Source organism: Dermacentor albipictus, unplaced genomic scaffold (genome assembly GCF_038994185.2).
Source record: "Dermacentor albipictus isolate Rhodes 1998 colony unplaced genomic scaffold, USDA_Dalb.pri_finalv2 scaffold_13, whole genome shotgun sequence".
NCBI classification, from domain to species: domain Eukaryota; kingdom Metazoa; phylum Arthropoda; class Arachnida; order Ixodida; family Ixodidae; genus Dermacentor; species Dermacentor albipictus.
The window spans coordinates 10,435,486-10,452,280 of NW_027225567.1; positions in this window are offsets into that span (position 1 = coordinate 10,435,486).

Below are 16,795 nucleotides of genomic sequence, written 5' to 3' on the forward strand. Positions count from 1 at the left end.
TAGACGCCCTTCCGCAATCTTTTTGCAAAACCCACAAAGTTTTAATTCGAAAAAGTTCAGATAAGGAGAAACTGCGTTCTGTTGAAAGCTACCGACCAATCACACTGTCAAACGTGGATTATTAAATTTTTGCAAAAGTTTTATCGAATAGATTGAAATTTTCGATGCGAATTCTAATTGGTTCCCATCAGACGTGTGGAATTAGGGGCCGATCCTTTCAAACCAACATACATATCGCCCGTACAGCCCTTCAATACTGTTTCGGTTCCACTGAACAGCTTGCGATGCTCCAGGTAGACCTTGCTAAAGCTTTTGATCGTGTCAGTCACTCCTATTTATTTACACTTCTGGAGCATGCCAATGCTGGCTCCGTTGTGCTTAAAGGTGTTAAGCTTTGCTATACGTGTTGTACTACTCGTTTAGTTATTAATGGCCAACTCTCTAAACCCGTTTCCATTTGCTCTTCGGCAAAACAAGGATGCCCTATGTCCCCATTACTATTCGCCCTTTATCTGGAACCGCTATGCTTGAGCGTAATTCAGTCAAGTTACATCCATGGCTTCAATATACTGGGTAATGAAGTAAATGTCTTAGCTTATGCAGATGATTTAGCGTTCTTCTGCACGGATAAGTCCAGTGTTGAAACGGTAGTATCAACAATAGAGGAATTTGGCAGCGTATCAGAAGCATGAATGAGCTCCTCAAAAAGCTTAGGCTTATGGTTTGGCTCATGGTGCTATACACAAGAACAGTTTGCAGGCGTTAATTGGACCGGTGTCCCGCCAAAGTATCTCGGCGTGCCGCTAGACGCATATAAATTAAGCGCACACTATTGGAAAGAACAACTTTCAGCCCTGCAAAGTTACGCCCAGACATTCGTTCCCCACCGACTTTCTATTTTTGGGAAAGCCGAGGCCTGCAATAAGTTCTTGGCAACAAAAATTTACTATGTATTGCAAGTTATGCGTTGTGCCAGGCTCTACATTCAACGCTTTCACCGAATCTTTGGAACCTTCGTATGGTCTTCAACTTTTGAGCCCATGAGGCGAGACGATATTTTCAGGCCCATTAGTGAAGGTGGGCTGGGTTTAGTACATCTTTATGTGCGGCAAATAGTGTCTCGTTTCTTCTTTTTTCTCGATACATCGCATCCTATACTACGGTCATTCATGCAAGTCACACTTGGTAATGCGTTACCCGACTTAATCATTTCTTCGAATTTTTTTTTGCGTTTATGCTTGTGGGGGTTCATGCAAGAAGTTTACTTGGCGGTTCGTTTCCTGACAGTTCGGTTTTCCACTGAATACTTGTACTCTGTGTCGCGTAAAACATTATACAAAGATCTGTTGTCCATGCTTTTTCTGCCTCCATTTTACCGATCACTATACATTCAATGGCCAGGTCACGATGTTCTAAAGCGAGTTCGTAAAATGTATATATCCCCTTGCTGCAAAACTGTCTTTTATAAACTTCATAGTGAAACCATACCGGCTAAAGCATGGCTACAGAAAAAGGGTATCTTTGTCTCGTCTGTTAACTATCGCCTTTGTGACGTGCCAGAGACGATTGAACATTGTTTTATTAGCTGCAGCAACGCCATACTATTTTGGGATGTCATCCAACGGACTTTAAAAAAAGACTTTGACATCAACGCTCATACTGTGCGATACCTGCTGCCGACCGCTGATAATAGTGCACCTTTCGATATGTTTTTTCTCATCGGAATGAACAGTTTGCGGAGAACGCGAATGATGGACCGAAACGCCGAAACGGTGGTGAATTTTATCCAAATGACCCTACACCTAAAGGAGGTTTATGATGGACTTGATACCCAGCCGGACTAGTACCCCATTTCGGTGAGGTGCCTATCCTTACCACCCTTCTAAAGTGAAACCACATTTCTACCCACAGCATGAACGATGCCTTTTCCCTGAGTGACTATCATTGTGCTCTCCATTCTCTGACTACGCACAACTGGTGAATATCGGGTTGTTGCTACTGTAATAAATACCAAGAAAGAAAAAATTACCGACGATTACGTTACTTCCTAATGCGAAATTTGAGCGCAGCAAATAAGCTGTTTCACCTTTTCGATAGATTGAGGCAAAGAAATCGAGCAACACATGTATGCGCTATCACAGAATTTTTTTTAATTTTTCACACGTATTCCTTTAACAAAGACTCCACTAACAGTTCTTGACAGTCATGAAGGAAGCTTTGTGGTCGGAGAAATAGACTGATATATGTTCGACTTGGTACACCAATGCTTGATTCTCAAAGACGAGATCTATACAAGTGCCTCGCGAGGTTGTCACAGCCTTGGGACGCGTTACGAGCGAGAGGAACGGGATGTTCTCCCGCATAAGGGTTAGGAAATTGCTGTTTGTCTTTATGTCAACATTAAAGTCCCCCACTACTAACATCGGTGTGGATCGATGGACGGTTAATGCGAGTTGCAGGAGTGCACGACGTCTTTCGTGAGTGCGGTAGCGGACTCACGAAAGCGGTATCAGTCGGTCGCTGCTAGCGCTGGGGAGATGAAAGGGGGGCGGAGCTGGTTACGAGGCCGACAACAACGCCGACGCGAAACCCAGGAACGGACGCCAAAGAGCCATTTGTGTAGCCAGCCCTCCTCCACAGTCTCTCCTCCTCCCTTCCATCATCCTCCCTCGCCCGGAGAGCCGACAGCGCGCATGCGCGGCGGCGGAGCAGATTCGTCGGCGAGCTGGTTACGAGGCCGACGACAACGCCGACGCGAAACCCAGGAACGGACGCCAAAGAGCTGCGCTCTAAAATAGAAACCCGCCGTGGTTGCTCAGTGGCTATGGTGTTAGGCTGCTGAGCACGAGGTCGCGGGATCGAATCCTGGCCACGGCGGCCGCATTTCGATGGGGGCGAAGTGCGAAAACACCCGTGTACTTAGATTTAGGTGCACGTTAAAGAACCCCAGGTGGTCAAAATTTCCGGAGTCCCCCACTACGGCGTGCCTCATAATCAGAAAGTGGTTTTGGCACGTAAAATTCCATATATTATTATTATTATTATTAGAAAAAAAAACACCAGCGCCGCGGCTTAGTTGGTTAAAGCGCCTGTCTAGATAACAGTTCGAATCTCACCGGTGCCTTGATTCGTTTATTTTGCCCTTTTTCTATGGTTCACAGGACAATACCGGCACTTGCGTTGAACACGCAAAAGAGCGCACTGCGACGGCGCCGTGGCTTAGTTGGATTCCATTTCCGGCCACCGAGCATGACGGACGTGAACATCATGGGCTCCGCAGGAGCAGCTTCAGCGGCCCAGACGGGCCGCGGTAAATGGATTTCTGACTCGGACAACAAGTACCTATTTGTCTTGCCTAGTCTGCCAACAGGGCGTTTTGTTTTGAATACGGTTTTCCTACACTGTGATAGCAAGCTCGCCCCTACCGGGAGGAAGATTTTCGCAGTGCGCTCGCTCAGTTATCGCTCCTGCCGGAAGTGGCTGTTCTCGGGGCCTACCGTATGAGCCATGTGTGGGCCGTGACCTTCAACGACAGCGACGCGGCGAAAAAGATCATCAGCGTCGGAGAGCTGCAGGCAAAGAAGGGCCAGTGTCTCGTCTTTGACCCCGCCAACCAGGACGTACGCCTGAAAATGCATAAGCTGCTGCACAGCTTTCCTGACGAAGACGTACGTCTTGCGTTCGCGCCGCTTGGAAAGGTCACAGACGTCCTCCGCGATCGCTGGCGGGTCCATGGCGTGGCTGATAAGAACTCAACAACAAGGCTGGTCACGCTGAAGCTGAAGCTGGGCGTAAAGCTCGACGACCTTCCGCATCAGGTCAGCGTCGCCGGGGAACTGGCCCTCGTGGTTGTGCCGGGCAGGTATCCTCTCTGCAGGCGCTGCCGCGGCACGGGCCACAGCAGTCGCGAGTGCCGTATTCCAAAGGATGGTGCCTGCCGACGCTTCCGTCATGACGAAAGTCAGTGCGAGCGCACGTACGCTAGCGTGATCGGACCCACAACGAGGACAACTCTGCCCTACTCATGGACGAGGTGGACATGGAAGAGGCGTCGTCTGCGGTGGGTGAAACAGCTGACGTCGTGGCATAGTCGGCGGTACGGCTTGAACAGGAGGAGAAACAAGTCGCTCGAGCTGTCGCCACAGGACACCAACAAGCGACTGCAGAGTGCATTACGGTCATGCCGAATGCTGAAGTGAGAACCCCACCTGAGACGGAGGCGACCTCCTGCCTCGTTGAAGCTGAAGGCATGGACACCCTTACCGGCCCAACTAGCCAAACGACGGGGAAACGGCCGCACAACCAGACCGTTAGCCGGATGGCGGAACAGGACGGCAGCGGCGGAGACGAGGCACCGCCCAAAGCGTCAGGTAGAAGAAGGTCGACCTTGAAGCTGCGGCCCAACATTACGGTCGATCCACGACAGGCGGGTAAACCACCTCCGTAATTCCGTGCTGTTTAGCTCGAGTGGGGTTGGTGAGTGCAATGGCCGTCATCCGGAGCGCTAGTTTTTTAGAAGTTTGCCAGGAAGGGGGGCCCAAGTTGCACTTTAGTGCCCTTTCCGGAAGGTCAAGCTGCGTCTTATTTAGAGGCATTCGACGTGGTTATCAGCGCACCCATATGAGCGCTCATCCTTGTGTAACTGTGATGGGCACCATTCTACTGTGTAGCCATGGCGGTTAATATCAAAGGAACGCTACGTGTAGCTACGTTAAATGTATACGAGGGCTCAATGCAAGAAAGCGGCGATGTCAGCTAAGTCGTCTCCTCTTGGATAATGTCTCACATATAGTAGGAATCCAAGAAACGCAAATCGAGAGACAAGAGCTAACCGACAAAATGGTGTCCAATTTTCATGCTCACTTTTACGTGTGCGTTTGTCACGCGGTTGGCGGATCAGGCGGCTGCGCTATATTCATAAGAAATAATTTGGGCATTTGTGTGCAGTCAGTGTTTTCGTGTAAAACTGGGCGTCTCTTAGTGCCTGATTTTTGCTTTCGTGATGTGGATGACCATGCTATTTGTATCTATGCGCCGAATATTCAAACGGTCCGGCGATCTTTCTTTGAGCGTCTTGAAGTGTACGTAAACTGCTCTAAGGTCGTAATACTGCTGGGTGATTTTAACTGTGTATGCAATGTTGAAGATCGAGCAAATTGTTCACGCGTTCGCGATAAGAGAGCTGCATATCTGAATGGTGTAGTGCACGATTATGACCTGGAAGATGTGGGTAGTGTTTTTGCCAGCGGTACTCGCCCGCAATTTACTGACTTCCAGCGTGATAGCCACGCTCGATGAGATAGATTATACGTGTCAGTCGAATTAGTGCCCTTATACTGTGAATATGATGTGCAAGGTGTAGTATACAGCGAACACTGCTTGGTAGGTGCGACGTTCGGGAAGCGACAAAGGAAACAGACCTTTACCTGGGATCTTTGGAAAATTAATTCTCAATAAGTCGTGTTTATAGCCGAGGGGAAGGACGTGTAATGGCGGTAACATATAACGATATGCCTTTGCATTAGTTTCCAAGAGTAATTAACTGATGAGTTGATATTATTGGACAGAGTCTGGATTATAATGGTATCGATAATATCTGAGATATAAATTAAAAGGTGAAGGCAATGGTGGTAAATGGAATTAAACATACAGACGTCAGGAAGTTTATCTGGCGTAACAAGATATGTGTGGTGATTTTATAACAGCTTTACAAAGCAAGAATCGTTGAGCAAATTAGTGCTTGCTTATACAGAGCAAAAGAGGTCCTGAAATCTAAACGAATGCTAGACAGACGATTGCACGAGGGCTCCTTCAGTCACTAAATTTATTGTTTGTCAGATGCTTTTTGGTTGTGTTTTTTGCTGGATTTTTAAGCATCAAATTTTCACATATGTACTGTCTCTGCAACATAGCATTGTCACTCAGGGAGGAACCTTTTTAGGTGGTGTTCTTACCACAAAGCTTTCTTGTCCACTTCCCCTCAACTCTGCATATGTACCCAATGTATTTATGGCGCAGCTCGCCAAAGTGGTGGCGTCAAAGAGGTTCATTGAAGACCGGCACATGCCACAGGCGTATGTGGCGCAGCCGGCTAAACGAAGGCTAGACAGACGATTGCATGAGGGCTCCGTCAGTCACTAAATTAATTGTCGGTCAGATGCTTTTTGGTTGATGTTTTTTGCTGGCTTTTTTAAGCATCAATTTTTCACATATGTACTGTCTCTGCAATTTAGCATTGTCACTCAGGGAGCAACCTTTTTAGGAGGTGTTCTTACCACAAAGCTTTCTTGTCCACTTCCCCTCAACTCTGCAGATATACCCAATGTATTTATGAGGCAGCTCGCCAAAGTGTTGGCATCAAAGAGGTTCATTGAAGACCGGCACATGCCACATGCATTTGTGGCGCAGCCGGCTAATGCGCCATTTTACTGAGGTTGAGGAAACGTTAGGGCGTGGGATCGATTCCAGCTGGCATAAATTAAGTTTAAGGGGTCGTTTTGGTCATTGTGGTACGGCACACTCCCAGTGGCACATACCTAGTTACCCAAGATGACATGAAAGATGTACATGGAAGAGAGGCACTTACCTAGTGGCAGACACCCAACGTACTAAAAAGGTGAAAAGTGCTTTATTGAAGACCAGCACAGACAGAGTATCATATATACCTAATGTATTTATGGCGGAGATCGCCAAAGTTGCAGCATTAAACAGGTTCATTGAAGACCGGCACGTGCCACATGCATATGGGGCGCAGCCGGCTAATGCGCCATTTTACTGAGGTTGAGGAATCCTTGTGGCATGGGATCGATTCCAGCTGGCATAAGTTAAGTTGAAAGGAAGGTTTTCGTAATTGTGGATCGGCACTCTCCCAGCGGCACATACCTGGTTATCCAAGATGACGTGAAAGGCGTACATGGAAGAGAGGCGCTGACCTACTGGCACACACCCAATGTACTAAAAAGGTGAAAAGTGCTTTATTGAAAACCAGCACAGACAGAGTATCATATGCCCAATGTATTTATGGCGCAGCTCGCCAAAGTGTTGGCATCATAGACGTTCATTGAAGACCGGCACATGCCACATGCATATGTGGCGCAGCCGGGTAATGCGCAATATTACTGAGGTTGAGGAATCCTTTCGGCGTGGGATCGATTCCAGCTAGCATAAATGAAGTTTAATGAATCGTTTTCGTCATTGTGGGTCGGCACACTCCTAGTGGCACATACCTAGCTTCCCAAGATGACGTGAAAGGCGTAGGTGGAAGAGAGGCACTCACCTGCTGGCACACACGCAGTGACCTAAAAAGGTTCAAAGTGCTTTATTGAAGACCAACACAGACAGAGTATCGTATACCCAATGTATTTATGGCGGAGCTCACCAAAGTGTTGGCATTAAACAGGTTCATTGAAGACAGGCACAGGCCCCATGCATATGTGGCGCCGCCGGGTAATGCGCCATATTACTGCGGTTGAGGAATCCTTGTGGTATGGGATCGATTCCAGCTGGCATAAGTTAAGTTTAAGGGATCGTTTTCGTCATTGTGGATCGGCACACTCCCAGTGGCACATACCTAGTTACCCAAGATGACGTGAAAAGCGTACATGGAAGAGAGGCACTCACATACTGGCACGCACCCAATGAACTAAAAAGGTGCAAAGTGCTTTATTGAAGACCAGCACCGACAGAGTATCATATACCAGATATATTTATGGCGGAGCTCGCAAAAGTGTTGCCATCAAAGTGGTTCATTGAAGACCGGCACATTCCACAGGGATATGTGGCGCAGGTAGCTAGTGCGCCAGTTTCTGAGGTTGAGGAATGCTTTTGGCGTGGGATCGATTCCAGCTGGCATAAATTAAGTTTAATGAATCGTTTTCGTCATTGTGGATCGGCATACTCCTAGTGGCACATACCTAGCTACCCAAGATGACGTGAAAGGCGTAGGTGGAAGAGAGGCACTCACCTACTGGCACACACGCAGTGACCTAAAAGGTTCAAAGTTCTTTATTGAAGACCAGCACAGACAGAGTATCATATAACCAATGTATTTATGGCGGAGTTCGCCAAACTGTTGCCATCAAAGAGGTTCATTGAAGACCGGCACATGGCGCATGGATATGTGGCGCAGCCGGCTAGTGCGCCATATTAATGAGGTTGAGGAATCCTCGTGGCGTGGGATCGATTCCAGGTGGCAAAAGTTAAGTTTATGGGATCGTTTTCGTCATTGTGGATCGGCACACTCCCAGTGGCACATACCTATCTACGCAAGATAATGAGAAAGACGTACACGGAAAAGAGGCGCTCACCTTCTGACGCACACCCAGTCACCTAAAAAGGTTCAAAGTTCTTTATTGAAGACCAGCACCGAAAGAGTATCTTGTACCCAATGTATTTATGGCGCAGCTCACCAAAGGGTTGGCAATGAAGAGGTTCATTGAAGACCGGCACATGCCACATGCATATGGGGCGCAGCCGGCTAATGCGCCATTTTACTGAGGTTAGGAATCCTTGTGACGTGGGATCGGTTCCAGCTGGCATAAATTAAGTTTAAGGGATCGTTTTCTTCATTGTGGATCGGCACACTCCCAGTGGCACATACCTAGTTACCCAAGTTGACGTGAAAGGCGTACATGGAAGAGAGGCACTCACCTACTGGCACACACTCAGAGATCTAAAAAGGATCAAAGTGCTTTATTGAAGACCAGCACCGACAGAGTATCATGTACCCAATGTATTTATGGCGCAGCTCGCCAAAGTGTTGGCATTAAACAGGTTCGTTGAAGACCGGCACATTCCACATGCTTATGTGGCGCAGCCTGCTAATGCGCCAGTTTTCTGAGGTTGAGGTATGCTTTTGGCGTGGGATCGATACCAGCTGGCATAAATTAAGTTTAAGGAATCGTTTTCGTCATTGTGGATAGGCACACTCCCAGTGGCACCTACCTAGTTACCCAAGATGTCGTGAAAGGCGTACATGGAAGAGAGGCACTCACCTACTGGCACACACCCATTGACATAAGAAGGTTCGAATCGCTTTTTTGAAGACCAGCACCGACAGAGTATCATATACCCAATGTATTTATGGCGGAGCTCGCCAAACAGTTGCCATCAAAGAGGTTCATTGAAGACCGGAACATTCCACATGCTTATGTGGCGCTGCCTGCTAATGCGCCAGTTTTCTGAGGTTGAGGAATCCTTTTTTCGTGGGATCGATTCCAGCTGGCATAAATTAAGTTTAAGGAATCGTTTTTGTCATTGTGGAACGGCACACTCCTAGTGGCACATACCTAGTTACCCAAGATGACGTGAAAGGCGTACATGGAAGAGAGGCGCTCACCTTCTGGCACACACGCAGTGACCCAAAAAGCTTCAAAGTGCTTTATTGAATACTAGCACCGACAGAGTATCGTATACCCAATGTTTGATGGCGGAGCTCGCCAAAGTGTTGCCATCAAAGAGGTTCATTGAAGACCGGCACATGCCACATGCATATATGGTGCAGCCGGTACGGCGCCATTTTACTGAGTTTGAGGAATCCTTTTGGCGTGGGATCGATTCCAGCTGGCATAAGTTAAGTTTAAAGGAATGTTTTTGTCATTGTTGAACGGCACACTCCCAGTGGCACATACCTAGTTACCCAAGATGACGTGAAAGGCGTACATGGAAGAGAGGCACTCAGCTACTGGCACACACGCAGTGTCCTAAAAAGGTTCAAAGTGCTTTATTGAAGACCAGCATCGACAGAGTATCACGTACCCAATGTATTTATGGCGCAGCTCGCCAAAGTGTTGGCATTAAACAGGTTCATTGAAGACCGGCACATGCCACATGCATATGTGGCGCAGTCGGCTAATGCGCTATTTTACTGAGGTTGAGGAATCCTTGTGGCGTGGGTACGATTCCAGGTGGCATAAGTTAAGTTTAAGAGATCGTTTTCGTCATGTGGATTGGCACACTCCCAGTGGCACATACCTAGGTACCCAAGATGACGTGAAAGGCGAACATTGAAGAGAGTCACCCACCTACTGGCACACACGCAGTGACCTAAAAAGGTTCAAAGTGCTTTATTGAAGACTAGCACCGACAGGGTAACATGTACCCAATGTATTTATGGCGCAGCTCGCCAAAGTGTTGGCATTAAACTGGTTCGTTGAAGACCGGCACATTCCACATGCTTATGTGGCGCAGCCTGCTAATGCGCCAGTTTTCTGAGGTTGAGGTATGCTTTTGGCGTGGGATCGATACCAGCTGGCATAAATTAAGTTTAAGGAATCGTTTTCGTCATTGTGGATAGGCACACTCCCAGTGGCACCTACCTAGTTACCCAAGATGTCGTGAAAGGCGTACATGGAAGAGAGGCACTCACCTACTGGCACACACCCATTGACATAAGAAGGTTCGAATCGCTTTTTTGAAGACCAGCACCGACAGAGTATCATATACCCAATGTATTTATGGCGGAGCTCGCCAAACAGTTGCCATCAAAGAGGTTCATTGAAGACCGGAACATTCCACATGCTTATGTGGCGCTGCCTGCTAATGCGCCAGTTTTCTGAGGTTGAGGAATCCTTTTTTCGTGGGATCGATTCCAGCTGGCATAAATTAAGTTTAAGGAATCGTTTTTGTCATTGTGGAACGGCACACTCCTAGTGGCACATACCTAGTTACCCAAGATGACGTGAAAGGCGTACATGGAAGAGAGGCGCTCACCTTCTGGCACACACGCAGTGACCCAAAAAGCTTCAAAGTGCTTTATTGAATACTAGCACCGACAGAGTATCGTATACCCAATGTTTGATGGCGGAGCTCGCCAAAGTGTTGCCATCAAAGAGGTTCATTGAAGACCGGCACATGCCACATGCATATATGGTGCAGCCGGTACGGCGCCATTTTACTGAGTTTGAGGAATCCTTTTGGCGTGGGATCGATTCCAGCTGGCATAAGTTAAGTTTAAAGGAATGTTTTTGTCATTGTTGAACGGCACACTCCCAGTGGCACATACCTAGTTACCCAAGATGACGTGAAAGGCGTACATGGAAGAGAGGCACTCAGCTACTGGCCCACACGCAGTGTCCTAAAAAGGTTCAAAGTGCTTTATTGAAGACCAGCATCGACAGAGTATCACGTACCCAATGTATTTATGGCGCAGCTCGCCAAAGTGTTGGCATTAAACAGGTTCATTGAAGACCGGCACATGCCACATGCATATGTGGCGCAGTCGGCTAATGCGCTATTTTACTGAGGTTGAGGAATCCTTGTGGCGTGGGTACGATTCCAGGTGGCATAAGTTAAGTTTAAGAGATCGTTTTCGTCATGTGGATTGGCACACTCCCAGTGGCACATACCTAGGTACCCAAGATGACGTGAAAGGCGAACATTGAAGAGAGTCACCCACCTACTGGCACACACGCAGTGACCTAAAAAGGTTCAAAGTGCTTTATTGAAGACTAGCACCGACAGGGTAACATGTACCCAATGTATTTATGGCGCAGCTCGCCAAAGTGTTGGCATTAAACTGGTTCATTGAAGACCGGCACATGCCACATGCATATGTGGCGCAGCCGGCTAAGGCGCCATTTTACTGAGGTTGAGGAATCCTTTTGGCGTGGGTTCGATTCCAGCTGGCATAAGTTAAGTTTAAAGGATCGTTTTCGTCATTGTGGATCGGCACACTCCCAGTGGCACATACCTAGTTACCCAAGATGACGTGAAAGACGTACATGGAAGAGAGGCACTTACCTACTGGCACACACCCAGTGACCTAAGCATGCTCATAGTGTTTTATTGAAGACCAGCACAGACAGAGTATCACATACCCAACGTATTTATGGCGCTGCTCGCTAAAGTGTTGGCATCAAAGAGGTTCATTGATGACCGGCACATGCCACATGCATATGTGGCACTGCCTGCTAATGCGCCAGTTTCCTGCAGTTGAGGAAGCCTTGTGGCGTGGGATGAATTCCAGCCGGTATAAGATAAATTTGAGGTGTGTTTTTCGTCCACGTCCCTGTGATGTCGTGGGATGCGCGAATGATCCGCGGAACTTGGCCAAGGGCAGTTGCATCGGCGAATCCAACGTTACTTATCACTGTGTGCCAGCGAGTGAACCTCTCCGTTTGAAGTGGTTAGGTGCCCTACCTCTGCCACAGCGCGTTGTAAAAGTGCCGAAAAATCGCATAGTGTGCTCGCTGCGCTTTCGCCCAGACGATTATGAATTCAACGCCGACTTACTGAAGTCGTGTGGAGCGCCTTTCAAAGCAATGCTTTCCCGTAGCGCTGTTCCGTTGGTCTTGCCTGCGTTCTCCGTAGCACAAGAACAACTGCAGGTCGAAGACGGGGCGTTGAGTGCGGGATTTGGTTTTCACGAAGGAAAAACTACAAATGTGCGAATATGTACAGCCCTGACATACAGTGTCTGTCGTAGTACGCAACGTATGTACGCAACGACGCCGGCAGCGCGAGCCCTCAGCAGCAGGTCTCGTTCATTAATGCTTAAGGCCCAAACAATGAAACGTTCCCTTCCTTCAGGCGCTTCCTAACCTTACGTGAGGCCTCCTTACAGCGAAGGACCGATGGAGGAAGCAAGCATACTCTGAAAGCTCCCTTCACCCGTCCTCACGTAAGGAGTGGTTGCCGCCATGCCTGGGTTCGAGATTATCTCTTAAAAGCTTTAGGCGAACACCAGAACACCACTATTCAATAAAAAAGGTTGTATCGTCGTACAATCTTTAAGTTGATGAGCTAATATAGAGAAGCGTGGACGCTTTTTTCTAGTTTTGTTTACTAAACCTAAAGAAGTAGCGCATTGCAGGCCAAAACTTGATGTGCTCTAGCAACGCTGGCACGCCGGCGTCGTGCAACGCCTAGCAACGCCTAGCAATGCTTTCATGCCGCACGCGTGACTGAAACGAACATGCCTGGCAAGACGTACCGTGCTCGCGCTTCTCCGCAGGTGGGCAACAGTGCGCATGCGCAAGCGAATGCCACGTGGTTAAGCAGTGAGGTGAAGCGCTCGTTCAGGGCCAGGAGCGGTGTAAGGACGCATGAAGGTAGCTTTGGAGCTACCTTATGCTGAGGAAGCACCAAGGAAGCCTTCACCGAGGGCCCCTCAGTAAGGAAGCTTTCAGAGTGACATAAGGTAGCCTCACCGCAATGAAGGCTTCCTTAGTGAGGTAAGGAAGATTTCATTGTTTGGCTCCTTATGCTGAGGAAGTACCAAGGAAGCCTTCACCGAGGGCGCTTCAGTAAGGAAGCTTTCAGAGTGACATAAGGTAGCCTCACTGCAATGAAGGCTTCCTTATTGAGGTAAGGAAGATTTCATTGTCTGGCCCTAAATCGCTGAAGTCGAGCCCAGTATCGCGAGCCAATGTGTCGTTGTCAGGGTCGTCCATTGCAACGAGCGTCATAGTTGGCGTCATACAATAAAGCAGTTTATCGTCGCGTGCTTTCCCTTCCGCTAGCCACCATAGTTGCGCTTACGCGCTGCTATCGGCTCTGTCTTGGCTCTGTTTCTGGCGGCGCGCTTGCGTTTTGTGCAGAAAAGTGGTAGCGACGTCTGCGGGCGCCGTTTTACTCACCGACGGCACAACGTCACTATGAGACGATGACGTCACCACTGCTCAATCGGAAGGTGGGCGATTTGAACTGCGCTAGAGGTACGTGGACGATTGAGAACGCGTTTTCTCTTAAAATAAGCCTTCTTCGCATGAAACAAGCGTTTCGAGGTTTCTGGGATGGTATTTCAACAGCCCACGTTGATTTAATGTTAACCTATAGTGTCCCTGTAAAGGAGACGCCGTATAAGCGCTTTCCATCCATAGAGCAAGGCCGCTTCCCAGGTCGCCTATTTTACGCATGACTGGGAACTTTTGTATGGCTGTCGGTCTCACCACCCATAATTTGCCTTTGAGCGAAAGTCTCTGTCAACGCAACCTCCTTACATTCGATGTCTCAGCCTTGCGCGGCGCATCAGCACCAGTTCCCTCTCGTTCGGAAAGGCTTCTCCGATGCATGAGACAGGCAGCCGAGAACGTGCACTGTTTCGAGTACCTCTCTCCAGACGCAACTAGTGAATTCGTGGTAAGCGCTTAAAGCTTTTTCGTGTTCTAATTTTCTTTTTTTCTCACACACTTTTAGGTGCTGTTCAATTCCACCGGAAGTATATCGTGTATCTAGCCGCGTTCATGGCCGCTTGCACGCGGGAGACTCCAAAAACACGATGTTAGAACCACTGAGAAATGCTATGCCGTGCCACCTGCCGCGATCATCACAACCGGTATACCGCGGATAATTCAAGCATGTTTTCATACAATTGAGATATACTAAATCGACTTAACCTGACTCTACTGACATGCCTCACGCTGAATTTCCGATCTGCAGGCTTGGAGTGACACTTGTCACCGGCAAAAATGCCGAATTAGGAAGGCCCACAAAGCTTCAACAAGACACTCCCTAACCAGAACAGGAATTGGCCTCCCTGGTGCAGTATTCGGCCACTCCCTCCCAAATGACTCACTCAATTACCCAATGGCCCTCAGTCCCCAGCAGCTGTGAAGCAGCTGACCAAGGCGGCGGTGAGACCTGTAACACAACAGAGGGTTCTATGAATCCCTGGGTCCGCACAGGCCGCCAATGGAAACCAACCCTTCTAACGTTTAACACCCGAACTCTCTCGTGTGAAGCTAGCCTAGCAGGACTCTCTGAGGAACTATCTGACTTTGTTTGGGATATCATTGGCCTTTGTGTGGTTATAGAACTGCTGAAGGTAGAACAGTGTTGACTGTTGACAAATGGCCACGTCCTCTGCTATAGATACTAGCAAATAAGAAGCAGTTTGGAGTAGGATTCCTAATCCATAAGGACATAGCAGGCAACATTGACGAATTCTACAGCATTAATGAGAGGGTAGCTGCAGTCGTAATTAAATTTAATAGGAGTTATAGATTAACGGTAGTACAAGCATACGCTCCAACATCCCATCACGATGATGAGGAAGTAGGTCAATTTTATGAGGATATTGAATTAGTGATGAGAAAAGTGCAAACGCAGTATACTGTAGCGGTGGGCCACTTCAATGCAAAAGTGTGGAAAAAGCAGGTTGGTGAACAAGCAATTGGCAACTACGGTGTCGATTCTAGGAACGCTAGAGGATAGATGCTGGTACAATTTGCAGAAAGAAATTAGCCTCGAATAATGAACGCCTTTTTCAGGAACCATAACAATAGGAAATGTACCCGGAAAAGCTCTAATGGTTAAACAAGAAACGAAATTGACTTCATACTTTCTGCTGATTCCAGCATAGTGCAGGATGTAGAAGTCATAAGTAGGGTGAAGTGCAGTGATCATAGTTAGTGCGGGCTAGGATTCACCTCAAGATGAAGAGAGAAAGAGCAAAATTGGTCAAGAAGAAACAGGTCAAGCTAGACGCAGTAAGTGTAGAACCAGACAAATTCAGGCTAATACTTGCAAACAAATATGCAGCCTTAGAACAGAGAGATGATGATGACAGAGAGCTAATGATTGAAACCGTTACTAGGCTCGCTTCAGAAGCCGCAATCGAAGTAGGAGGCAGGGCACCAAGGCAACCAATAGGCAAGCTATCCCAAGCATCAAAATTTCTAATAAAGAAACGACAAAGAATGAAAGTGTCCAACTTAAGAGGTAAGATAGAATTCGTGGAACTGTCGAAACTAATCAACAAGGCGAAATAAGTGATATTCGAAGCCTTAACTTGAGAAAGACTGAAGAAGCCGCAAAACATGGACGAAGCTTGAAATCAGTGAGAAAGAAACTTGGCGTAGGACAAGCCAATATTTATGCACTGAAAGATAAGCAGGGTAATATCATCAGCCACCACGAAGATATAGTAGATCAAGCGGAAGTATTCTTTACTGACTTGTACAATAGCAGGAGGAGTCAGGATACTTCCATAGGAAACATTGTTGAACAGGATACAGAAACTCCAAAACCTGGCCATGAAGTCCGAAGGGCCTTGCAAGACATGAAACAAGGAAGAGCGGCAGGAGAAGATGGAGTAACAGTCGATTTAATCAAAGAGGGAGGAGAGCTAATGCTTGGCAAACTGGCAGCTCTTTATACGAAGTGGTTATAGACTGCAAGGGCACCAGAAAACTGGAAGAATGCAAACATTATACTAATCCACAAAAAGGGAGACGTTAAATATTTGAAAAATTATCGGCCCATCAGCTTACTCCCAGTTTTATGTAAAATATTTACTAAAATTATCTCCTATAGAGTAAGGGCAACACTAGACTTTAGTGAACCGAGGGAACAGGCTGGCTTCAGGAAGGAGTGCTCTTCAATGAATCGCATCCATGCCATTAATCCGGTTATCGAGAAATCGGCAGAGTACAATGAGTCTCACTATATAGCTTTCATAGATTACGAAAAGACATTTGATTCAGTAGAGATACCAGCAGTCATAGAGGCATTACATAATTAAGGAGTACAGAACGCTTGCGTAAATAGCTTGGAAAATGTCTACAAAGCTTTTACATTTCCTTAATTCTACACAAGAAAAGCAGGACGAAACCTATAAAGAAAGGGGTCAGAGAGGGAGACATAATCTCTCCAATGGTATTCATTGCGTGCTTGGAAGAAGTATTCAAGCTATTCAACTGGGAAGGCTTAGGAGTAAGGATCGACAGCGAATACCTCAGTAACATTGGGTTTGCCGATGACATTGTTCTATTTAGGAACAATGCAGACAAGTTACAACAAATTATTGAGGACCTTAATAGAGAGAGTGTAAGAGGGGTTGAAGATTAATGTGCCG